Below are 26746 nucleotides of genomic sequence, written 5' to 3'. Positions count from 1 at the left end.
GCTCCGCCCCCTTACCGGCAGGCTTCAAGCCCGCTCAAATCTTTATACTGGCGGGGGGTTTTGCAATATACTGCCTCCGCAGTATATATCTATGCCAGTGTCCCTAGAGGGTTAATAATTGCTGCCCAGGGCGCCCCCCCCTGCGCCCTGCACACATACAGTGCCGCCAGTGTGTGCGTGTTGGGAGCAATGGCGCGCAGCGTTACCTCATAGAAGATCAGAAGTCTTCTTCCGCCTTTGAAGTCTTCCATCTTCTCATACTCACCCGGCATCTATCTTCCGGCTCTGTGAGGAGGACGGCGGCGCGGCTCCGGGACGAACGGCGAGACCTGCGTTCCGACCCTCTGGAGCTAATGGTGTCCAGTAGCCTAAGAAGCAGAGCCTATCATTTAAGTAGGTCAGCTTCTCTCCCCTCAGTCCCACGATGCAGGGAGCCTGTTGCCAGCAGTGCTCTCTGAAAATAAAAAACCTAACAAAAAGTATTTTTACAGAGAAACTCAGTAGAGCTCCCCTGCAGTGCACCCAGTCTCCTATGGGCACAGGATCTAACTGAGGTCTGGAGGAGGGGCATAGAGGGAGGAGCCAGTGCACATCCATCTAAAGTCTATAGAGTGCCCATGTCTCCTGCGGAGCCCTTCTATACCCCATGGTCTTTACGGAGTCCCCAGCATCCTCTAGGACGTAAGAGAAATATATATTTCTGTTTTTGTTTACAAATTTGCACCAGAATTCCTCTAGTGTATAATTTTTAGACTAAATATTTTGTTAAATGCTAATTCCAGCCCATTCCAATGTTAGCTGTTTCTTTTGGTAAACCGCCTATAAAAATAAAAAAAGGTTACAGCCTTAGATCAATCTCAGCTGCAGATCAGAGTACAGCATACAAAGTTTGCAAATATACACAGCTTACAGGCTTTCTTTTATTCAGTAATAGGGCTGTTTTCAGTCTGAATTAAGTGTGTCTTCATTTTTATTTAACTGCATTCCATTATATGTTCTTGGCAAATTTGAGTCTGTATATCATGGGTCTTCAACCTGTGGCCCTCCAGCTGCTGTGGAACTACACATCCCAAGCAAACTCTGCCTCAGTTTCAGTATACCTTAATAGCAAAACTGTGGCAGGGCATGCTGGGATGTGTAGTTTCACAGCAGCTGGAGGGCCACAGGTTGAAGACCCATGCTGTATATCATGTGGCTACTATAGTAAGCACCTGAGCTCACTTTATAGCAGGGATGCGGAACCTTCGGCACTCCAGCTGTTTAACTACACATCCCAGCATGCCATGGAACAGTTTTAGGATGGCCAAATAGCAAAACTGTAGCAAGGCATGCTGGTATGTGTAGTTCAAACAACTGGAGGGCTAAAGGTTCCCCATCCCTGCTTTATGGGGTCCATTTATAAAGCCTTTTTAGTATCTGGAAATTTATCAAAGACTGAAAAGCGGGAGATCTCTCTTCCATTTTAGTCAAGTACCGCACCTCCGATAATTCTCATTGAGGACTGCTTGCTCCCTTTACCAATTTATCAAGCTACAAAAAGCTTGCTATTCGAAGCATGACCTCAAATAGCAAACACCAACTTTAGCAACTATATGCTACAGTACCGCCAGAGGGGGACATACAGATCTCTCCCTGGCAGTCTGGAGTGTACAAACATCTCCTTCACTGCACGCGACAAAAGATCTGTTAATTGGGGAAATCCTGTCAGATGTGCTGTCTCAACAAGGTCTTTAATAATAAATTGGCACATTAATTAATTGGCTATTACTGCCAGTAGTGATGATAACGGATGTTAATTAACAGGGTAAAAAACTGCAGGCCTTAACAAAATAGGCTCATGATTGGGTTTATAAAACATTAGCATGAAGATATTGTGCCAATAGATATCACAATATTATAGAAAATTAAAATATCAAATATATCTTGTGCAGTATCTTAAGTGAACAATCATAACACCAAAAAAATAATTAGATACCATCACTACTAATGACCTATTAAACGTAGCCATATTTATTTGTGAAACACAGAATGTGCCGACACGGTCAAGCAGGGCTGAAGATAAAGGAATAAAATTCCATAGCTAAGAATTGTGGATAAATACAGGTTGAGTATCCCATATCCAAATATTCCGAAATACGGAATATTCCGAAATACTGACTTTGAGTGAGAGTGAGATAGTGAAACCTTTGTTTTTGATGACTCAATGTACTCAAACTTTGTTTAATACACAAAGTTATTAAAAATATTGTATTAAATGACATTCAGGCTGTGTTTATAAGGTGTATATGAAACATACATGAATTGTGAGAATGTACACACACTTTGTTTAATGTACAAAGTTATAAAAAATATTGGCTAAAATTACATTCAGGCTGTGTGTATAAGGTGTATATGAAACAAATGCATTCTGTGCTTAGATTTAGGTCCCATCACCATGATCTCTCATTATGGTATGCAATTATTCCAAAATACGGAAAAATCCGATATCCAAAATACCTCTGGTCCCAAGCATTTTGGATAAGGGAGACTCAACTTGTACAAGACAATTACCACCTTTGATAGATTCTGGACTAGTCTTTTTTTTTTTTTCTTTCTTGGTGGCAAATAATTTATGTACAAAAATTGTGATTTGACACTTGAGTAGAGGAAGTTGTCAGTTATTGTCGGCAGCAGGAATATAAAAAAGAAACAAACATGTAACAGAAAACAAAACCACACCAATCAGTAACACAAGGTCATTAATACATATTTATTTTATATATATATTTATATAAAAAAAAAAAAAATGTACAAAAACAGGTGAATTTGTTGGATTGCTTTACAAAATGCCAAAACTGCAAGTGTCTCAGAATTGGCAAAGCTTTCTAGATGTTCCGGATATCTTCATTTAGATTGCTCCAGACTACCTGAATAATGAGATACAATACAATGTCCAAGCCTTAGGCAAGTGGTTTAAACTCGCAAAATGGTGTTATAGTTAAGAACGTAGATTTGTTGCAGAACAATCTCAACAGGAAAATGCAAACTCATCTGAAAGCCTGAAGGTTTGGTCCATATCTCTCATCAATGTGCTGAAGAAACCATTTATGTCCTGAACGTAATCCAAACCAATACTCTGGTCAGTTTAGCCATGAACGAACAAACACACTCATAAACCAAGGAGAGAAGCTTCTTTATACTAATTTCCACTTGATGTTACTTTTCATGGTCTTAAACATTGTTAAATAAATAAGAACAAATTAAAAGGTCAGTATTCATTCCCCCACTGTGCGCAACCATGGATTTACTCCTTCTGACCATTAACCTTGCTTATATCTTTCCCTAAGTCTAATAAAACTGTGCAGATAATGTAAATGGCCAAAAGGTTTTAGGAAGAACATGAAACAAACCGTAAACATAAAATCAGCAAGCACCTCTGTTTTGTCAGATGCACAACTTAAACAGACATCTAAAATAATCAACTAATATTACTGCAGTCTGTTGTATTGCAAGCACATCTAGTTTTTTTCTCCCTAAACAAAAAAGAAAAATCAAAACATAAATCTGGTAGATAAAAGGATAAAAAAAAATAAGAATTTACTTACCGATAATTCTATTTCTCGGAGTCCGTAGTGGATGCTGGGGTTCCTGAAAGGACCATGGGGAATAGCGGCTCCGCAGGAGACAGGGCACAAAAAGTAAAGCTTTAGGATCAGGTGGTGTGCACTGGCTCCTCCCCCTATGACCCTCCTCCAAGCCAGTTAGGTACTGTGCCCGGACGAGCGTACACAATAAGGGAGGATTTTTGAATCCCGGGTAAGACTCATACCAGCCACACCAATCACACCGTACAACTTGTGATCTAAACCCAGTTAACAGTATGATAACAGCGGAGCCTCTGAAAAGATGGCTCACAACAATAATAACCCGATTTTTGTAACTATGTACAAGTATTGCAGATAATCCGCACTTGGGATGGGCGCCCAGCATCCACTACGGACTCCGAGAAATAGAATTATCGGTAAGTAAATTCTTATTTTCTCTATCGTCCTAGTGGATGCTGGGGTTCCTGAAAGGACCATGGGGATTATACCAAAGCTCCCAAACGGGCGGGAGAGTGCGGATGACTCTGCAGCACCGAATGAGAGAACTCCAGGTCCTCTTTTGCCAGGATATCAAATTTGTAGAAATTTACAAACGTGTTCTCCCCTGACCACGTAGCTGCTCGGCAGAGTTGTAATGCCGAGACCTCTCGGGCAGCCGCCCAAGATGAGCCCACCTTCCTTGTGGAATGGGCCTTAACCGATTTAGACTGTGGCAGGCCTGCCTCAGAATGTGCAAGTTGAATTGTGTTACAAATCCAACGAGCAATCGACTGCTTAGAAGCAGGCGCACCCAACTTGTTGGGTGCATACAGTATAAACAGCGAGTCAGATTTTCTGACTCCAGCTGTCCTGGAACATATTTTCAGGGCCCTGACAACTTCTAGCAACTTGGAGTCCTCCAAGTCCCTAGTAGGTGCAAGGCACCACAATAAGCTGGTTCAGGTGAAACACTGACACCACCTTAGGGAGAGAACTGGGGACGAGTCCGCAGCTCTGCCCTGTCCGAATGGACAAACAGATATGGGCTTTTTTGAGAAAAAACCACCAATTTGACACTCGCCTGGTCCAGGCCAGGGCCAAGAGCATGGTCACTTTTTATGTGAGATGCTTCAAATCCACATATTTGACTGGTTTTAAACCAATGTGATTTGAGGAATCCCAGAACTACGTTGAGATCCCACAGTGCCACTGGAGGCACAAAAAAAGGGTTTTGTATATGCAATACTCCCTTGACAAACTTCTGGACTTCAGGAACTGAAGCCAATTCTTTCTGGAAGAAAATTTACAGGGCCGAATTTGAACCTTAATGGACCCCAATTTGAGGCCCATAGACACTCCTGTTTGCAGGAAATGCAGGAAACGACCGAGTTGAAATTTCTTTGTGGGGCCTTCCTGGCCTCACACCACGCAACATATTTTCGCCACACGTGGTGATAATGTTGTGCGGTCACCTCCTTTCTGGCTTTGACCAGGGTAGGAATGACCTCTTCCGGAATGCCTTTTTTCTCTTAGGATCCGGCTTTCCATCTCCATGCCGACAAACGCAGCTGCGGTAAGTCTTGGAACAGACATGGTACTTGCTGAAGCAAGTCCCTTCTTAGCGGCAGAGGCCATAAGACCTCTGTAAGCATCTCTTGAAGTTCCGGGTACCAAGTCCTCCTTGGCCAATCCGGAGCCATGAGTATAGTTCTTACTCCTCTACGTCTTATAATTCTCAGCACCTTAGGTATGAGAAGCAGAGGAGGGAACACATACACCGACTGGTACACCCACGGTGTTACCAGAACGTCCACATCTATTGCCTGAGGGTCTCTTGACCTGGCGCAATACCTGTCCCGTTTTTTTTTTTTTTTTCAGACGGGACGCCATCATGTCCACCTTTGGTATTTCCCAACGGTTTACAATCATGTGGAAAAAACTTCTCAATGAAGTTTCCACTCTCCCGGGTGGAGGTCGTGCTGAGGAAGTCTGCTTCTCAGTTTCCATTCCCGGGATGAAAAACTGCTGACAGTGTTATCACATGATTTTCCGCCCAGCGAAAAGTCCTTGCAGTTTCTGCCATTGCCCTCCTGCTTCTTGTGTCGCCCTGTCTGTTTACGTGGGCGACTGCCGTGATGTTTTTCCCACTGGATCAATACCGGCTGACCTTGAAGCAGAGGTCTTGCTAAGCTTAGAGCATTATAAATTTACCCTTAGCTCCAGTATATTTATGTGGAGAAAAGTCTCCATACTTGATCACACTCCCTGGAAATTTTTCCCTTGTGTGACTGCTCCCCAGCCTCTCAGGCTGGGCTCCGTGGTTACCAGCATCCAATCCTGAATGCCGAATCTGCGGCCCTCTAGAAGATGAGCACTCTATAACCACCACAGGAGAGACACCCTTGTCCTTGGATATTGGGTTATCCGCTGATGCATCTGAAGATGCGATCCGGACCATTTGTCCAGCAGATCCCACTGAAAAGTTCTTACGTGAAATCTGCCGAATGGAATTGCTTCGTAGGAAGCCACCATTTTTACCAGGACCCTTGTGCAATGATGCACTGTTTTTAGGAGGTTCCTGACTTGCTCGGATAACTCCCTGGCTTTCTCTTCCGGGAGAAACACCTTTTTCTGGACTGTGTCCAGAATCATCCCTAGGCACAGCAGACGTGTCGTCGGGATCAGCTGCGATTTTGGAATATTTAGAATCCACCCGTGCTGATTGTAGCAGTATCCGAGATAGTGCTACTCCGACCTCCAACTGTTCCCTGGACTATGCCCCTATCAGGAGATCGTCCAAGTAAGGGATAATTTAGACGCCTTTTCTTCGAAGAAGAATCATCAATTCGGCCATTACCTTGGTAAAGACCCCGGGGTGCCGTGGACAATCCAAACGGCAGCGTCTGAAACTGATAGTGACAGTTCTGCACCACGAACCTGAGGTACCCTTAGTGAGAAGGGCAAATTTGGGACATAGAGGTAAGCATCCCTGATGTCCCGGGACACTATATAGTCCCCTTCTTCCTGGTTCGTGATCACTGCTCTGAGTGACTTCATCTTAATTTGAACCTTTGTAAGTGTTCAAAAAAAAATTTTTTAGAATAAGTCTCACCTAGCCTTCTGGCTTCAGTACCACAATATAGTGTGGAATAATACCCCTTTTCTGTAGTAGGAGGGGTAATTTAATTGTCACCTGCTGGGAATACAGCTTGTGAATTTTTTCCCATACTACCTCCTTGTCGGAGGGAGACTTGGTAAAGCAGACTTCAGGAGCCTGCGAAGGGGAAACGTCTCGACATTCCCATCTGTACCCCCGGGATACTACTTGTAGGATCCAGGGGTCCTGTACGGTCTCAGCGCCATGCTGAGAACTTGTCAGACGCGGTGAAACGCTTCTGTTCCTGGGAATAGGCTGCCTGCTGCAGTCTTCTTCCCTTTCCTCTATCCCTGGGCAGATATGATCTTATAGGGACGAGAGGACTGAGGCTGAAAAGACGGTGTCTTTTTCTGCAGAGATGTGACTTAGGGTAAAAAACGGTGGATTTTCCAGCAGTTGCCGTGACCACCAGGTCCGATGGACCGACCCCAAACAAGTCCTCTTCCTTTATACGGCCATACTGTGCCGTTTGGAATCTGCATCACCTGACCACTGTCGTGTCCATAACATCTTCTGGCAGTTATGGACATCGCGTTTATTCATGATGCCAGAGTGCAAATATCCCTCTGTGCATCTCGCATATATAGAAATGCTCTATAGTCAATAAAATACTGTCCCTGTCAAGGGTATCAATATTTTTAGTCAGGGAATCCGACCAAGCCACCCTAGCTCTGCACATCCAGGCTGAGGCGATCGCTGGCCGCAGTATAACACCAGTATGTGTGTATATACTTTTTATTATATTTTCCAGCCTTGTCAGCTGGTCCTTGAGGACGGCCCTATCTATAGACGGTACCGCCACTTGTTTTGATAAGCGTGTGAGCGCCTTATCCACCTTAAGGGGTGTTTCCCAACGCGCCCTAACTTCTGGCGGGAAAGGGTATACCGCCCATAATTTTCTATCGGGGGGAACCCACGCATCATCACACACTTTATTTAATTTATCTGATTCAGGAAAAACTATGGTAGTTTTTTCACATCCCACATAATACCCTCTTTTGTGGTACTTGTAGTATCAGAAATACGTAACACCTCCTTCATTGCCTTTAACGTGTGGCCCTAATAAGGAATACGTTTGTTTATTCACCGTCGACACTGGATGCAGTGTCCCTGTCTGTGTCTGTGTCGACCGACTAAAGTAAACGGGCGTTTTAAAACCCTTGACGGTGTTTTTGAGACGTCTGGACCGTACTAATTGTTTGTCGGCCGTCTCATGTCGTCAACCGACCTTGCAGCGTGTTGACATTATCACGTAATTTCCTAAATAAGCCATCCATTCCGGTGTCGACTCCCTAGAGAGTGACATCACCATTACAGGCAATTGCTCCGCCTCCTCACCAACATCGTCCTCCTACCTGTCGACACACACGTACCGACACACAGCACACACACAGGGAATGCTCTGATAGAGGACAGGACCCACTAGCCCTTTGGAGAGACAGAGGGAGAGTTTGCCAGCACACACCAAAAACGCTATAATTATATAGGGACAACCTTATATAAGTGTTTTCCCTTATAGCATCTTAATATATATATATAAGCATATCGCCAAATTAGTGCCCCCCCTCTCTGTTTTAACCCTGTTTCTGTAGTGCAGTGCAGGGGAGAGCCTGGGAGCCTTCCCTCCAGCCTTTCTGTGAGGGAAAATGGCGCTGTGTGCTGAGGAGATAGGCCCCGCCCCTTTTTCGGCGGCCTCGTCTCCCGCTCTTAACGGATTCTGGCAGGGGTTAAATATCTCCATATAGCCTCCGGAGGCTATATGTGAGGTATTTTTAGCCAAAATAGGTATTCATTTGCCTCCCAGGGCGCCCCCCTCCCAGCGCCCTGCACCCTCAGTGACTGCCGTGTGAAGTGTGCTGAGAGGAAAATGGCGCACAGCTGCAGTGCTGTGCGCTACCTTTAGAAGACTGAGGAGTCTTCTGCCGCAGATTCTGGACCTCTTCTTACTTCAGCATCTGCAAGGGGGCCGGCGGCAAGGCTCCGGTGACCATCCAGGCTGTACCTGTGATCGTCCCTCTGGAGCTGATGTCCAGTAGCCAAGAAGCCAATCCATCCTGCACGCAGGTGAGTTCACTTCTTCTCCCCTAAGTCCCTCGTTGCAGTGATCCTGTTGCCAGCAGGACTCACTGTAAAATAAAAAACCTAAGCTAAACTTTCCTAAGCAGCTCTTTAGGAGAGCCACCTAGATTGCACCCTTCTCGGCCGGGCACAAAAATCTAACTGGCTTGGAGGAGGGTCATAGGGGGGAGGAGCCAGTGCACACCACCTGATCCTAAAGCTTTACTTTTTGTGCCCTGTCTCCTGCGGAGCCGCTATTCCCCATGGTCCTTTCAGGAACCCCAGCATCCACTAGGACGATAGAGAAAATGTTTTATATAATATATATCTTATTAGAGATGCATAGGTTCAAATTTACTCGGTTCTTAATGCTAAATTAGCGCAAGTTTGGATTTATCTGGATCTTCCTTCTTGGCTATCCATAACACGACAGCTGGCTAATAAGATGCCGTTTTGAGATTCCAGTAAACCCGAACCTGCACATCTCTAATCTTATATAATAAAAGGCTAACGCTGCTCCTCACCTCTATGAAGGGGGGAAATCAAGTTGTTTGCACGCCAGCAGCCACTAGATGGCACCTGATTGAGTAATTTAAGTGTTACTCCATTTGGCCACATACAGCCGCCAGCGCTGACATTCCTATTCTTTCAGTTTGACAGGCTGGTAACTAAAATTATATCTAATCAGCTTAATACAGTTGTAAAGCATACTGAAGTCTGTACTATTCTGGTGACTAATGGATGCCAGCTGTAAATGGTTTTCATCTAATCTGAACACCTTTGCATTATGTACCGTTTTCCTTCAATAGAAGAATCCACCACTGCTAAATTGAATGTGTCAATGATTTAGTAATAGTTACAGTAACAGCTGATCATTTACGTTTACCTTAGTTAAATTTAAACTTTTATAAATAGAACTTCGTGAGCAAAGAACTTGAATACAATGGATTCAGGGTAAACAGCAATGTAAGTAACCAGGAGTGAGAGAGAAAGCAAACTGCAAGTGAATACTATGGGGTATATTTACTAAACCGTGGGCTTTCAAAGCCGCCTATTGCCATGGCTGTGGTCTTACTTAAAATGGCAATAATGATAATAATAATAATAATAATAATAATAATAAATAATAAATGCTAAATCAGGCCTGTTTTGCATTTATTGTTTTAAATCCAGTGGTCCAAGCAGCTAAAACCCACTCTTTGGAAAATATACCTAAACAAGTAGTTGTATATAAAAAAAAATCAAAATAATAATAACGACATCACACTTGATTGACACATGCTTCTGTAAAATGAAGCCATTCTTTGTAAACCAAGATAACATACAGTACTTATGATTTATTCCAGGTTAATGGTGATGGTAAAAGATACAGACTTAAAAACAAACAAACCCCATCACTGCTTTACTAAAATAAAACAAGGGTACTTCCAGTACAGAAATAATTATTATGAAAAAAGTAACAGAATGCATTGCATTCAGAGAGCACTCCCTACAGAAGAACTGTACCCACAACAGTGGCATCATTTGACAGGATTAACCCTCCTTTAACTTCAAAGTTGTATCTATGCTTCTGCAAATCCTGACACTTTCTGTGTACGGTCCAGAATCACACTTCCAAACAGGACTGCAAGTGATAAATCCTCTACAAAAGGTGGAGAGGATCCATTCTAAAGTATGCTTTCAGTCTACCGTAGCTTATTGCATCAGCAGAATATGGATAGGGTAACCGAAATGCTAATTTTTACACAAAATGTAATGGAAAAAAAAAAACTAAACTGTAGTACCCCTGGATTATTTACCAGATAATGCCCTCAGCAATAGGTGTCCATAATAAAGGACACTTCACATTAACAAGACATTAAGCTGGCCTCTCTGTGGTTACAAGTCATTTGTTCTTGGTTAAAGAAAAAACAAAAAAAACTAAAAACTAAATTAGTAACATGAGAAAGTGGCAACTGTCAGCATTCTCCATGACACGTCTCAGTGTATATCACATGTCCGCAGCATAAACTGAAGATAAGCCTACAAAACTCGTACTAGACCGTGGAAGGCTTTGGCTGTGTGAAGCATGTCTGTGGCTAATGACAGGAGTAAAGCAAGTCATGTGCTCCATAGCTGTAACCAAGGTCAGGAGTGTGTGGGTGACAGAGACAATGCATGTGGTGGGAACACACTTTGTTCCAATAAGTGTATTTAAAAATACAACTATTATAAACTAGAAAACATAAAATCATTTTATTTGCATTAGACTTATGTGTACAGGTGGGAAGAGGGGAAAATGGTTTGAAGTAATATTAAGAGACACACAGGTTAACATCTCTTACCTAAGTAATAGTATAAAGCAGGTGGACAATGGATTTGGAAAAATAAAAGCATTACAAATAAAAATCAAGACGAGAGCAAAATAAACATTTGTGTTTTAACCACTGGGTGCCTGCCTAAGCCCGTCCAAGTACGCAGGCGGCTAACCGTGATGCAATTAGAAGTCTAAGGATTTTCATATGTTCAAAATACGCACACCGAGTGCCGGCTTTGCCATGTAATTCTCTAGGAGGATTCCAACACTTTTTTCCCCCCCTGTTATATTCTGATCAGGAGATGTTAGAGGGTACAGCAAGCACCTGTGCGCCAACTTGTTTGCTTGGCCACAGATCAAGTTTGGACCCAGCAGGAATCTTCCACAGCATGTGCTACAGTGCTAAGAAAGGAACCCCAACGGGCAGGTCCAATTTAAAGCAGCTTTACGTGATCACTGTAAAAACGTAAACATAATCTCAAAAGCATACACCAACCACTTTCAGAAGGAAAAAAAAAAAAAAAAAAAGAGTAAGAACAATTAAAAATCTAGTGTATGAACGCCTACAATGTAAGAGGGGTTAGTCAGCACTTTGCTGGCCCGCTGGCACTGAAGGGGTTAAGAGCAGATTCGAGGTAACATACCTAAACCATTCTATTAAGGCTCAAACCATCCTCCGTTAACATTTTGGGTTTTTTTTAAAGGCATTAAGTAGGTAATACTGAGTAAGTATTTAATAAATATAAGTTTTAGAAAATGCTTAACTATATCAATTAAAAAAAAAAAACGAAAAAAAAAAAAAACTAAGAACAAGACTGAACTGTTGCATATTAGCTGTTAATATGAACGGAGGAGACAAAAAAAAAAAAAAAGATGAAAGGAAAATAATTTGTCTTAAACTTATGGTAAACGTGCTAAGCACAGCTGCTGCTGATGGCGGGCGAGTGCGAGAGCCGCACACCCTCTCCGAGCATTCGATCACCGGTATGGCTAGTGTGCTGTTGTGCAGACAGGTTTATCAAGGCTCAGATCTGCAACCTGGGCTGTAAAGTCCTCAAATGCCAGTGCTGTGCAAATTTCCTCTGAGTTATCTGCAGGGAAAGAAAGAAACAGACAGGCATTGGTCATTTAATGCTGGAACACACACACACGTTACAGACTCAAACAAATACAAGACCTGTATCAATAGGGTGCTTTCAGAGTTTTTATACAGTAAAAAGATTCAGCTATTATATAGTTTATTCTGTATATATCTCACATCTGGGATTTCCCTTGTTAAATGTAGGGGACAACTGTGCCAAGATCGCCTCATGTGTAGCCACAAAAACACCATCTGAAGTGGAAAAGATCATTACCCGGCATGTGGGTGGATGCAGCCAGGTGATAACTGGTAAGGTTAGGGGTCCTGGACACTTGTGTGGCCACACTGGCCAGTTTATAGCTGCATAAATAGTTGTAAGTGGAATTACAAGCATTTGGTGTTGATCACCTTTCCATACAGTACAACGGTACATTGCTGAAATTAGCTCTGCCAGCATGTGGTCTCAGTGCAACTACAAAATTGTGCATTTCCCCATAAAATTCCAGATTTTAAAGACAATGTCCAGGTCACTAAATGGAATGGTCAGGATATCCCCATCAGTGTGGTTACTTAGCTGCTCCCTGTGTGCTCTATAATTCCATAACAATTATGAAGATTTCATGTGGAAAGCGGAAGGCACTAGCACGTCCCTGAAATCTGCAGACGCTTTATGCCACCGGTGGCAGAGCCACATTTCATATTTTTGTATGGATCAATAAAACACTTACATGGGACTCAGCAATATCAACAACATAAGGCCACAACGGCACTGCATACAGCTGCTATTCAAAGAAGTGTGTTAGACTCCCTATAAATAATTCTAGATACCGAAAAAAATACGATTTTAAACCTACCGGTAAATCTATTTCTCCTAGTCCGTAGAGGATGCTGGGGACTCCGTAAGGGCCATGGGGTATAGACGGGCTCCGCAAGAGACATGGGCACCTATAAAGAACTTTTAGTATGGGTGTGCACTGGCTCCTCCCTCTATGCCCCTCCTCCAGACCTCAGCTAGAGAACTGTGCCCAGAGGAGATGGACAATACGAGGAAAGGATTTTGTAAATCTAAGGGCAAGATTCATACCAGCCCACAGCAATCACACCATATAACCTGGAATACACATAACCAGTTAACAGTATGAACAAACAACAGCAACGGTCCAAGACCGATTCCAACTGTAACATAACCCTTATGTAAGCAATAACCATATTCAAGTCTTGCAGATTTTCCGCACTGGGACGGGCGCCCAGCATCCTCTACAGACTAGGAGAAATAGATTTACCGGTAGGTTTAAAATCTTATTTTCTCTAACGTCCTAGAGGATGCTGGGGACTCCGTAAGGACCATGGGGTTCATAACAAAGCTCCCAATCGGGCGGGAGAGTGCGGAAGACTCTGCAACACCGACTGAGCAAATGCTAGGTACTCATCAGCCAGGGTATCAAACTTGTAGAATTTAGCAAAAGTGTTTGACCCCGACCAAGTCGCTGCTCGGCAAAGCTGTAATGCCGAGACGCCTCGGGCAGCCGCCCAAGAAGAGCCCACCTTCCTAGTGGAATGGGCCTTAACCGAATGCGGTACCGGCAATCCCGCCGTAGAATGAGCCTGCTGAATCGCGTTACAGATCCAGCGAGCAATAGTCTGCTTTGAAGCAGGTGCGCCAATCTTGTTGGCTGCATACAGAACAAACAGAGCCTCTGTTTTTCTAATTCTAGCCGTCCTGGCTACATAATCTTTAAGGCCCTGACTACATCCAGGGACCTGGAATCCTCCAAGTCACTCGTAGCCACAGGCACCACAATAGGTTGGTTTATATGGAATGAAGAAACCACCTTAGGTAAAAAAAATTGAGGACGAGTCCTCAATTCCGCTCTATCAACATGAAAAAAATAAGAATTTACTTACCGATAATTCTATTTCTCGGAGTCCGTAGTGGATGCTGGGGTTCCTGAAAGGACCATGGGGAATAGCGGCTCCGCAGGAGACAGGGCACAAAAAGTAAAGCTTTAAGGATCAGGTGGTGTGCACTGGCTCCTCCCCCTATGACCCTCCTCCAAGCCTCAGTTAGGATACTGTGCCCGGACGAGCGTACACAATAAGGAAGGATTTTGAATCCCGGGTAAGACTCATACCAGCCACACCAATCACACTGTACAACCTGTGATCTGAACCCAGTTAACAGTATGATAACAGCGGAGCCTCTGAAAAGATGGCTCACGACAATAATAACCCGATTTTTGTAACTATGTACAAGTATTGCAGATAATCCGCACTTGGGATGGGCGCCCAGCATCCACTACGGACTCCGAGAAATAGAATTATCGGTAAGTAAATTCTTATTTTCTCTATCGTCCTAGTGGATGCTGGGGTTCCTGAAAGGACCATGGGGATAATACCAAAGCTCCCAAACGGGCGGGAGAGTGCGGATGACTCTGCAGCACCGAATGAGAGAACTCCAGGTCCTCCTTAGCCAGGGTATCAAATTTGTAGGATTTTACCAACGTGTTTGCCCCTGACTAAATAGCCGCTCGGCAAAGTTGTAAAGCCGAGACCCCTCGGGCAGCCGCCCAAGATAAGCCCACCTTCCTTGTGGAATGGGCATTTACATATTTTGGCTGTGGCAGGCCTGCCACAGAATGTGCAAGCTGAATTGTATTACACATCCAACTAGCAATAGTCTGCTTAGAAGCAAGAGCACCCAGTTTGTTGGGTGCATACAGGATAACAGCAAGTCAGTTTTCCTGACTCCAGCCGTCCTGGAACCTATATTTACAGGGCCCTGACAACATCTAGCAACCTGGAGTCCTCCAAGTCCCTAGTAGGCGCAAGGCACCAAAATAAGCTGGTTCAGGTGAAACACTGACACCACCTTAGGGAGAGAACTGGGGACGAGTCCGCAGCTCTGCCCTGTCCAAATGGACAACCAGATATGGGCTTTTTTGAGAAAAAAACCACCAGTTTGACACTCGCCTGGTCCAGGCCAGGGCCAAGAGCATGGTCACTTTTCATGTGAGATGCTTCAAATCCACAGATTTGACTGGTTTTAAACCAATGTGATTTGAGGAATCCCAGAACTACGTTGAGATCCCACAGTGCCACTGGAGGCACAAAAGGGGGTTGTATATGCAATACTCCCTTGACAAACTTCTGGACTTCAGGAACTGAAGCCACTTCTTTCTGGAAGAAAATCGACAGGGCCGAAATTTGAACCTTAATGGACCCCAATTTGAGGCCCATAGACACTCCTGTTTGCAGGAAATGCAGGAATCGACAGAGTTGAAATTTCTTCGTGGGGCCTTTCTGGCCTCACACCACGCAACATATTTTTGCCACATGTGGTGATAATGTTGTGCGGTCACCTCCTTTCTGGCTTTGACCAGGGTAGGAATGACCTCTTCCGGAATGCCTTTTTCCCTTAGGATCCGGCGTTCCACCGCCATGCCGTCAAACGCAGCTGCGGTAAGTCTTGGAACAGACATGGTACTTGCTGAAACAAGTCCCTTCTTAGCGGCAGAGGCCATAAGTCCTCTGTGAGCATCTCTTGAAGTTCCGGGTACCAAGTCCTTCTTGGCCAATCCGGAGCCATGAGTATAGTTCTTACTCCTCTACGTCTTATAAGTCTCAGTACCTTAGGTATGAGAAGCAGAGGATGGAACACATACACCGACTGGTACATCCATGGTGTTACCAGAACGTCCACAGCTATTGCCTGAGGGTCTCTTAACCTGGCGCAATACCTGTCCCGTTTTTTGTTCAGACGGGACGCCATCATGTCCACCTTTGGTATTTCCCAACAGTTTACAATCATGTGGAAAACTTCCCGATGAAGTTTCCACTCTGCCGGGTGGAGGTCGTGCCTGCTGAGGAAGTCTGCTTCCCAGTTTCCATTCCCGGAATGAAACACTGCTGACAGTGCTATCACATGATTTTCCGCCCAGCGAAAAGTCCTTGCAGTTTTTGCCATTGCCCTCCTCCTGCTTCTTGTGTCGCCATGTCTATTTACGTGGGCGACTGCCGTGATGTTTTTCCCACTGGATCAATACCGGCTGACCTTGAAGCAGAGGTCTTGCTAAGCTTAGAGTATTATAAATTTACCCTTAGCTCCAGTATATTTATGTGGAGAAAAGTCTCCAGACTTGATCACACTCCCTGGAAATTTTTTCCTTGTGTGACTGCTCCCCAGCCTCTCGGGCTGGCCTCCGTGGTCACCAGCATCCAATCCTGAATGCCGAATCTGCGGCCCTCTAGAAGATGAGCACTCTGTAACCACCACAGGAGAGACACCCTTGTCCTTGGATATAGGGTTATCCGCTGATGCATCTGAAGATGCGATCCGGACCATTTGTCCAGCAGATCCCACTGAAAAATTCTTGCGTGAAATCTGCCGAATGGAATTGCTTCGTAGGAAGTCACCATCTTTACCAGGACCCTTGTGCAATGATGCACTGATTTTAGGAGGTTCCTGACTAGCTCGGAAAACTCCCTGGCTTTCTCTTCCGGGAGAAACACCTTTTTCTGGACTGTGTCCAGAATCATCCCTAGGCACAGCAGACTTGTCGTCGGGATCAGCTGCGATTTTGGAGTATTTAGAATCCACCCGTGCTGTTGTAGCAGTATCCGAGATAGTGCTACTCCGACCTCCAACTGTTCCCTGGACTTTGCCCTTATCAGGAGATCGTCCAAGTAAGGGATAATTAAGACGCCTTTTCTTCGAAGAAGAATCATCATTTCGGCCATTACCTTGGTAAAGACCCGGGGTGCCGTGGACAATCCAAACGGCAGCGTCTGAAACTGATAGTGACAGTTCTGTACCACGAACCTGAGGTACCCTTAGTGAGAAGGGCAAATTTTGGACATGGAGGTAAGCATCCCTGATGTCTCGGGACACTATATAGTCCCCTTCTTCCTGGTTCGTTATCACTGCTCTGAGTGACTCCATCTTGATTTGAACCTTTGTAAGTGTTCAAATTTTTTTAGATTTAGAATAGGTCTCACCTAGCCTTCTGGCTTCAGTACCACAATATAATGTGGAATAATACCCCTTTTCTTGTTGTAGGAGGGGTAATTTGATTATCACCTGCTGGGAATACAGCTTGTGAATTGTTTCCCATACTGCCTCCTTGTCGGAGGGAGACCTTGGTAAACCAGACTTCAGGAGCCTGCGAAGGGGAAACGTCTCGACATTCCAATCTGTACCCCTGGGATACTACATGTAGGATCCAGGGGTCCTGTACGGTCCCAGCGTCATGCTGAGAGCTTGGCAGAAGCGGTGGAACGCTTCTGTTCCTGGGAATGGGCTGCCTGCTGCAGTCTTCTTCCCTTTCCTCTATCCCTGGGCAGATATGACTCTTATAGGGACGAAAGGACTGAGGCTGAAAAGACGGTGTCTTTTTCTGCAGAGATGTGACTTAGGGTAAAAACGGTGGATTTTCCAGCAGTTGCCGTGGCCACCAGGTCCGATGGACCGACCCCAAATAACTCCTCTTCCTTTATACGGCAATACACCTTTGTGCCGTTTGGAATCTGCATCACCTGACCACTGTCGTGTCCATAAACATCTTCTGGCAGATATGGACAACGCACTTACTCTTGATGCCAGAGTGCAAATATCCCTCTGTGCATCTCGCATATATAGAAAATGCATCCTTTAAATGCTCTATAGTCAATAAAATACTGTCCCTGTCAAGGGTATCAATATTTTTAGTCAGGGAATCCGACCAAGCCACCCCAGCTCTGCACATCCAGGCTGAGGCGATCGCTGGTCGCAGTATAACACCAGTATGTGTGTATATACTTTTTATGATATTTTCCAGCCTCCTGTCAGCTGGCTCCTTGAGGACGGCCCTATCTATAGACGGTACCGCCACTTGTTTTGATAAGCGTGTGAGCGCCTTATCCACCCTAAGGGGTGTTTCCCAACGCGCCCTAACTTCTGGCGGGAAAGGGTATACCGCCCATAATTTTCTATCGGGGGGAACCCACGCATCATTTAATTTATCTGATTCAGGAAAAACTACGGTAGTTTTTTCACATCCCACATAATACCCTCTTTTGTGGTACTTGTAGTATCAGAAATATGTAACACCTCCTTCATTGCCCTTAACGTGTGGCCCTAATAAGGAATACGTTTGTTTATTCACCGTCGACACTGGATTCAGTGTCCGTGTCTGTGTCGACCGACTAAAGTAAACGGGCGTTTTAAAACCCCTGACGGTGTTTCTGAGACCTCTGGACCGGTACTAATTGTTTGTCGGCCGTCTCATGTCGTCAACCGACCTTGCAGCGTGTTGACATCACGTAATTCCCTAAATAAGCCATCCATTCCGGTGTCGACTCCCTAGAGAGTGACATCACCATTACAGGCAATTGCTCCGCCTCCTCACCAACATCGTCCTCATACATGTCGACACACACGTACCGACACACAGCATACACACAGGGAATGCTCTGATAGAGGACAGGACCCACTAGCCCTTTGGAGAGACAGAGGGAGAGTTTGCCAGCACACACCAAAAACGCTATAATTATATAGGGACAACCTTATATAAGTGTTTTCCCTTATAGCATCTTTTATATATTTCTAACGCCAAATTAGTGCCCCCCCTCTCTGTTTTAACCCTGTTTCTGTAGTGCAGTGCAGGGGAGAGCCTGGGAGCCTTCCCTCCAGCCTTTCTGTGAGGGAAAATGGCGCTGTGTGCTGAGGAGATAGGCCCCGCCCCTTTTTCGGCGGGCTCGTCTCCCGCTCTTTAATGGATTCTGGCAGGGGTTAAATATCTCCATATAGCCCCCGGAGGCTATATGTGAGGTATTTTTAGCCAAAAAAGGTTTTCATTTGCCTCCCAGGGCGCCCCCCTCCCAGCGCCCTGCACCCTCAGTGACTGCCGTGTGAAGTGTGCTGAGAGGAAATGGCGCACAGCTGCAGTGCTGTGCGCTACCTTAAGAAGACTGAGGAGTCTTCTGCCGCCGATTCTGGACCTCTTCTCGTTTCAGCATCTGCAAGGGGGCCGGCGGCGAGGCTCCGGTGACCATCCAGGCTGTACCTGTGATCGTCCCTCTGGAGCTAATGTCCAGTAGCCAAAGAAGCCAATCCATCCTGCACGCAGGTGAGTTCACTTCTTCTCCCCTAAGTCCCTCGTTGCAGTGATCCTGTTGCCAGCAGGACTCACTGTAAAATAAAAAACCTAAGCTAAACTTTTCTAAGCAGCTCTTTAGGAGAGCCACCTAGATTGCACCCTTCTCGGCCGGGCACAAAAATCTAACTGAGGCTTGGAGGAGGGTCATAGGGGGAGAAGCCAGTGCACACCACCTGATCCTTAAAGCTTTACTTTTTGTGCCCTGTCTCCTGCGGAGCCGCTATTCCCCATGGTCCTTTCAGGAACCCCAGCATCCACTAGGACGATAGAGAAATAAGAATTTACTCACCGGTAATTCTATTTCTCGTAGTCCGTAGTGGATGCTGGGAACTCCGTAAGGACCATGGGGAATAGCGGGCTCCGAAGGAGGCTGGGCACTCTAGAAAGATTTATGACTACCTGGTGTGCACTGGCTCCTCCCACTATGACCCTCCTCCAAGCCTCAGTTAGGACACTGTGCCCGGACGAGCTGACATAATAAGGAAGGATTTAGAATCCCGGGTAAGACTCTTACCAGCCACACCAATCACACCGTACAACTCGTGATACTATATCCAGTTTCTCTAACGTCCTAGTGGATGCTGGGAACTCCGAAAGGACCATGGGGAATAGCGGGCTCCGAAGGAGGCTGGGCACTCTAGAAAGATTTAGGACTACCTGGTGTGCACTGGCTCCTCCCACTATGACCCTCCTCCAAGCCTCAGTTAGATTTTGTGCCCGGCCGAGGTTGGATGCACACTAGGGGCTCTCCTGAGCTCTTAGAAGAAAGATAGTCTTAGGTTTATTATTTTCAGTGAGACCTGCTGGCAACAGGCTCACTGCAGCGAGGGACTAAGGGGAGAAGAAGCGAACTCGCCTGCTTGCAGCCGGATTGGGCTTCTTAGGCTACTGGACACCATTAGCTCCAGAGGGATCGACCGCAGGCCCAGCCTTGATGTTCGGTCCCGGAGCCGCGCCGCCGTCCCCCTTACAGAGCCAGAAGCAAGAAGATGGTCCGGAAATTCGGCGGCAGGAAGACATCAGTCTTCACCAAGGTAGCGCACAGCACTGCAGCTGTGCGCCATTGCTCCTCTCACACTTCACACTCCGGTCACTGAGGGTGCAGGGCGCTAGGGGGGGCGCCCTGAGGCAGCAATAAAAACACCTTGGCTGGCAAAAATACCTCAATATATAGCCCCAGGGGCTATATATGAGGTAAATACCCCTGCCAGAATCCAGAAAAAAGCGGGAGAATAGGCCGCGGAAAAGGGGCGGAGCTATCTCCCTCAGCACACTGGGCGCCATTTTTCCCTCACAATTCCGCTGGAAGGAAGCTCCCTGGCTCTCCCCTGCAGACTACTCTACAGAAAAAGGTAAAAAAGAGAGAGGGGGGGCATTTAATTTGGCGCAGTATATAGTTTATATTAAAAAACAGCTATAAGGGACATAACTCAGTTAGTCCCTACCTTATATAGTGCTCTGGTGTGTGCTGGCATACTCTCACTCTGTCCCCCCAAAGGGCTTTTGTGGGTCCTGTCCTCTATATTGAGCATTCCCTGTGTGTGTGGAGTGTGTCGGTACGGCTGTGTCGACATGTTTGATGAGGATAATGAGGTGGAGGTGGAGCAGATGCCTTTAGAAGGGATGTCACCCCCTGGGGGGCAGACACCTGAGTGGATGTGCTTATGGAAAGAAATGAGTGCACGTATAGACTCATTACATAAGAAATTTGACGACATGCCGACTGCGGGACAGCCGAGTTCTCAGCTCGTGCCTGTCCAGGTGTCTCAAAAGTCATCAGGGGCTCTGAAACGCCCGCTATCTCAGATGGCACAAGTAGATGTCGACACGGATACTGACACCAGTGTCGACGACGAGGAGTCAAATTTAATGCCCATTAAGGCCATTCACTGCATGATTGAGGCAATGAAAGAGGTGTTAAATATCTCTGATTTACATCCAGGTACCACAAAAAAGGGTATTATGTTTGGGGAGAAAAAACTACCTGTAGTTTTTCCCCCGTCAGATGAATTAAAGTGTGTGAAGAAGCGTGGGCTTCCCCTGATAAGAAATTGGTAATTCCTAAGAAGGTACTAATGGCGTTCCCTTTCCCGCCAGAGGATAGGTTACGTTGGGAAACACCTCCTAGAGTGGATAAAGCGCTCACACGTTTGTCTAAAAAGGTGGCACTACCGTCTCAGGATACGGCCGCCCTTAAGGAACCTGCTGATAGAAAGCAGGAGGCGATCCTGAAGTCTGTATATACACACTCAGGCATTATACTTAGACCAGCTATAGCGTCAGCATGGATGTGCAGTGCTGCCGCTGCGTGGACGGATAAACTGTCAGAAAATATTGACACACTAGACAGAGACACGATTCTGCTAACAATTGACCATATCAAAGACTCAGTCTTATATATGAGAGATGCACAGAGGGAAGTCTGCCGGCTGGCATCTAAAATAAGTGCATTGTCCATCTCTGCTAGGAGATGCTTATGGACTCGCCAGTGGACTGGAGATGCAGATTCCAAAAGGCACATGGAAGTTTTGCCTTATAAGGGGGAGGAATTATTTGGGGATGGTCTCTCCGACCTAGTTTCCACAGCAACGTTTGGGAAGTCAGCATTTTTACCCCATGTCCCCTCACAGCCTAAGAAGGCGCCATTTTATCAGGTTCAGTCCTTTCGGACCCAGAAAAACAAGCGGGGAAAAGGAGGGTCTTTTCTCTCTAGAGGCAGAGGTAGGGGAAAAAGGCTGCAACAAACAGCAGGTTCCCAGGAGCAAAAGTCCTCCCCCGCTTCCTCTTCCAAGTCCGCCGCATGACGGTGGGGCTCCACAGGCGGAGCCAGGTACGGTGGGGGCCCGCCTCATGAAGTTCAGCCATCAGTGGGCTCGCTCACAGGTGGATCCCTGGATCCTTCAAATAGTATCTCAGGGGTACAAGCTGGAATTCGAGGCGGCTCCACCCCACCGGTTCCTAAAATCTGCCTTGCCGATTGCTCCCTCAGACAGGGAGGCGGTGCTAGCAGCGATTCACAAGCTGTATTTCCAGCAGGTGATAATCAAGGTACCCCTACTTCAACAAGACCGGGGTTACTATTCCACACTATTTGTGGTGCCGAAACCGGACGGTTCGGTGAGACCCATTTTAAATTTGAAATCCTTGAACACATACATAAAAAAATTCAAGTTCAAGATGGAATCGCTCAGGGCGGTTATTGCAAGCCTGGAGGAGGGGGATTACATGGTATCCCTGGACATCAAGGACGCTTACCTGCATGTCCCCATTTACCATCCTCACCAGGAGTACCTCAGATTTGTGGTACAGGATTGCCATTACCAATTCCAGACGCTGCCGTTTGGACTCTCCACGGCACCGAGGGTATTTACCAAGGTTATGGCGGAAATGATGATACTCCTTCGAAAAAAGGGAGTTTTAATTATCCCATACTTGGACGATCTCCTAATAAAGGCACGATCCAAGGAACAGTTGTTAGTGGGAGTAGCACTATCTCAGGAAGTGCTGCGCCAGCACGGCTGGATTCTGAATATCCCAAAGTCACAGCTGGTCCCGACGACACGTCTAATGTTCCTGGGAATGATTCTGGACACAGTCCAGAAAAAAGTGTTTCTCCCGGAGGAGAAAGCCAGGGAGCTGTCTTCTCTAGTCAGAGACCTCCTAAAACCAAAACAGGTATCGGTGCATCACTGCACGCGGGTCCTGGGAAAGATGGTAGCTTCTTACGAAGCAATTCCATTCGGCAGGTTCCATGCCAGGATTTTTCAGTGGGACCTGTTGGACAAGTGGTCCGGATCGCATCTTCAGATGCATCGCTTGATAACCCTGTCCCCAAGAACCAGGGTGTCTCTTCTGTGGTGGCTCCAGAGTGCTCATCTTTTGGAGGGCCGCAGATTCGGCATACAGGACTGGGTCCTGGTGACCACGGATGCCAGCCTACGAGGCTGGGGGGCAGTCACAAAGGGAAGAAACTTCCAAGGACTATGGTCAAGTCAGGAGACTTCCCTTCACATAAATATTCTGGAACTAAGGGCCATTTACAATGCCCTAAGTCAAGCAAAATCCCTGCTCCTACACCAGCCGGTGCTGATCCAGTCAGACAACATCACGGCAGTCGCCCATGTGAATCGACAGGGCGGCACAAGAAGCAGGATGGCAATGGCAGAAGCCACAAGGATTCTCCGATGGGCGGAAAATCATGTACTAGCACTGTCAGCAGTGTTCATCCCGGGAGTGGACAACTGGGAAGCAGACTTTCTCAGCAGGCACGACCTCCACCCGGGAGAGTGGGGACTTCATCCAGAAGTCTTCCAAATGATTGTAAATCAGTGGGGTCGTCCACAGGTGGACATGATGGCGTCCCGCCTAAACAAAAAACTAGAGAGGTATTGCGCCAGGTCAAGAGACCCTCAGGCGATAGCTGTGGACGCTCTAGTGACACCGTGGGTGTACCAGTCAGTTTATGTGTTCCCTCCTCTACCTCTCATACCAAAGGTATTGAGAATAATAAGAAAGCGAGGTGTAAACACAATTCTCGTGGTTCCGGATTGGCCAAGAAGAGCGTGGTACCCGGAACTTCAAGAGATGATCTCAGAGTACCCGTGGTCTCTGCCGCTCAGACAAGACCTGCTACAGCAGGGGACCTGTCTGTTCCAAGACTTACCGCGGCTGCGTTTGACGGCATGGCGGTTGAACGCCGGATCCTGAAGGAAAAGGGCTTTCCGGAGGAAGTCATTCCTACGCTTATTAAAGCTAGAAAAGAGGTTACAGCAAATCATTATCACCGCATATGGCGGAAGTATGTTGCATGGGGTGAGGCCGAAAAGGCCCCAACAGAGGAATTTCAACTAGGTCGATTTCTGCATTTCCTGCAAGCAGGAGTAAATATGGGCCTAAAACTAGGCTCCATTAAAGTACAGATCTCGGCTCTGTCGATTTTCTTTCAAAAAGAACTAGCTTCAGTACCTGAAGTTCAGACATTTGTGAAAGGAGTGCTGCATATTCAGCCCCCATTTGTGCCTCCTGTGGCACCTTGGGATCTCAACGTGATGTTGAGTTTCTTAAAATCACATTGGTTTGAGCCACTAAAAACCGTGGATCTGAAATATCTCACGTGGAAAGTGGTCATGTTATTGGCTTTGGCTTCAGCCAGGCGTGTGTCAGAATTGGCGGCTTTATCATGTAAAAGCCCTTATCTGATTTTCCATATGGATAGGGCAGAATTGAGGACTCGTCCCCAATTTCTCCCAAAGGTGGTGTCAGCGTTTCACCTGAACCAGCCTATTGTGGTGCCTGCGGCTACTAGGGACTTGGAGGACTCCAAGTTGCTGGACGTAGTCAGGGCCCTGAAAATATATGTTTCCAGGACGGCTGGAGTCAGAAAATCTGACTCGCTGTTTATCCTGTATGCACCCAACAAGCTGGGTGCTCCTGCTTCTAAGCAGACTATTGCTCGCTGGATTTGTAGTACGATTCAGCTTGCTCATTCTGTGGCAGGCCTGCCACAGCCAAAATCTGTAAATGCCCATTCCACTAGGAAGGTGGGCTCATCTTGGGCGGCTGCCCGAGGGGTCTCGGCTTTGCAACTTTGCCGAGCGGCTACTTGGTCAGGGGCAAACACGTTTGCTGAGTTCTACAGGTTTGATACCCTGGCTGAGGAGGACCTGGAGTTCTCTCATTCGGTGCTGCAGAGTCATCCGCACTCTCCCGCCCGTTTGGGAGCTTTGGTATAATCCCCATGGTCCTTTCGGAGTTCCCAGCATCCACTAGGACGTTAGAGAAAATAAGCATTTACTCACCGGTAATTCTATTTCTCGTAGTCCGTAGTGGATGCTGGGCGCCCATCCCAAGTGCGGTTTATATGCAATACTTGTACATAGTTATTGTTAACTAAATCGGGTTATTGTTGAGCCATCTGTTGAGAGGCTCAGTTATTTCATACTGTTAACTGGGATTCATATCACGAGTTGTACGGTGTGATTGGTGTGGCTGGTATGAGTCTTACCCGGGATTCAAAATCCTTCCTTATTGTGTACGCTCGTCCGGGCACAGTGTCCTAACTGAGGCTTGGAGGAGGGTCATAGTGGGAGGAGCCAGTGCACACCAGGTAGTCCTAAATCTTTCTAGAGTGCCCAGCCTCCTTCGGAGCCCGCTATTCCCCATGGTCCTTTCTGAGTTCCCAGCATCCACTACGGACTACGAGAAATAGAATTACCGGTGAGTAAATTCTTATTTTTACAGTATGAAAACAACTGAGCCTCTCAACAGATGGCTCAACAATAACCCTTTAGTGAACAATAACTATTTACAAGTATTGCAGACAATCCGCACTTGGGATGGGCGCCCAGCATCCACTACGGACTACGAGAAATAGAATTACCGGTGAGTAAATTCTTATTTTCTCTGACGTCCTAGTGGATGCTGGGAACTCCGTAAGGACCATGGGGATTATACCAAAGCTCCCAAACGGGCGGGAGAGTGCGGATGACTCTGCAGCACCGAATGAGAGAACTCCAGGTCCTCCTCAGCCAGGGTATCAAATTTGTAGAATTTTGCAAACGTGTTTGCCCCTGACCAAGTAGCTGCTCGGCAAAGTTGTAAAGCCGAGACCCCTCGGGCAGCCGCCCAAGATGAGCCCACCTTCCTTGTGGAATGGGCATTCACAGATATTGGCTGTGGAAGGCCTGCCACAGAATGTGCAAGCTGAATTGTACTACAAATCCAGCGAGCAATAGACTGCTTAGAAGCAGGAGCACCCAACTTGTTGGGTGCATACAGGATAAACAGCGAGTCAGATTTTCTGACTCCAGCCGTCCTGGAAACATATATTTTCAGGGCCCTGACAACGTCTAGCAACTTGGAGTCCTCCAAATCCTTAGTAGCCGCAGGCACCACAATAGGCTGGTTCAGGTGAAACGCTGACACCACCTTAGGGAGAAATTGGGGACGAGTCCTCAATTCTGCCCTATCCATATGGAAAATCAGATAAGGGCTTTTACATGATAAAGCCGCCAATTCTGACACTCGCCTGGCTGAAGCCAAGGCCAATAACATGACCACTTTCCATGTGAGATATTTCAGATCCACGGTTTTTAGTGGCTCAAACCAATGTGATTTTAAGAAACTCAACATCACGTTGAGATCCCAAGGTGCCACAGGAGGCACAAATGGGGGCTGAATATGCAGCACTCCTTTCACAAATGTCTGAACTTCAGGTACTGAAGCTAGTTCTTTTTGAAAGAAAATCGACAGAGCCGAGATCTGTACTTTAATGGAGCCTAGTTTTAGGCCCATATTCACTCCTGCTTGCAGGAAATGCAGAAATCGACCTAGTTGAAATTCCTCTGTTGGGGCATTTTTGGCCTCGCACCATGCAACATATTTCCGCCATATGCGGTGATAATGCTTTGCCGTAACATCTTTCCTGGCCTTAATAAGCGTAGGAATGACTTCTTCCGG

General features: G+C 46.3%; 1 protein-coding gene and 1 long non-coding RNA gene across 4 annotated transcripts in view; one reads left to right on the top strand and one right to left on the bottom strand.

Moving 5' to 3' along the window:
• LOC134949109 (uncharacterized) overlaps positions 1–26746 on the top strand; it is an 83858-nt gene that overhangs the window by 872 nt on the left and 56240 nt on the right. The window contains exon 2 of the long non-coding RNA XR_010183101.1: positions 12360–12464. This is a non-coding gene — a long non-coding RNA (uncharacterized LOC134949109). The remainder of the gene's footprint in view (positions 1–12359; positions 12465–26746) is intronic.
• The window catches only part of RAP2C (RAP2C, member of RAS oncogene family), a 93494-nt gene continuing 77734 nt past the window's right edge, over positions 10987–26746 (bottom strand). For all 3 annotated transcript variants that reach the window (XM_063937497.1, XM_063937496.1, XM_063937498.1), the window contains exon 4: positions 10987–12165. The gene's annotated coding sequence lies outside the window, so the exon portion shown is untranslated. The remainder of the gene's footprint in view (positions 12166–26746) is intronic.

The sequence above is a fragment of the Pseudophryne corroboree genome, chromosome 8 (assembly GCF_028390025.1).
Source record: "Pseudophryne corroboree isolate aPseCor3 chromosome 8, aPseCor3.hap2, whole genome shotgun sequence".
NCBI lineage: Eukaryota > Metazoa > Chordata > Amphibia > Anura > Myobatrachidae > Pseudophryne > Pseudophryne corroboree.
The sequence above is the reverse complement of the archived record's forward strand: the minus strand, read 5'-3'. Positions and strand labels throughout refer to the sequence as shown.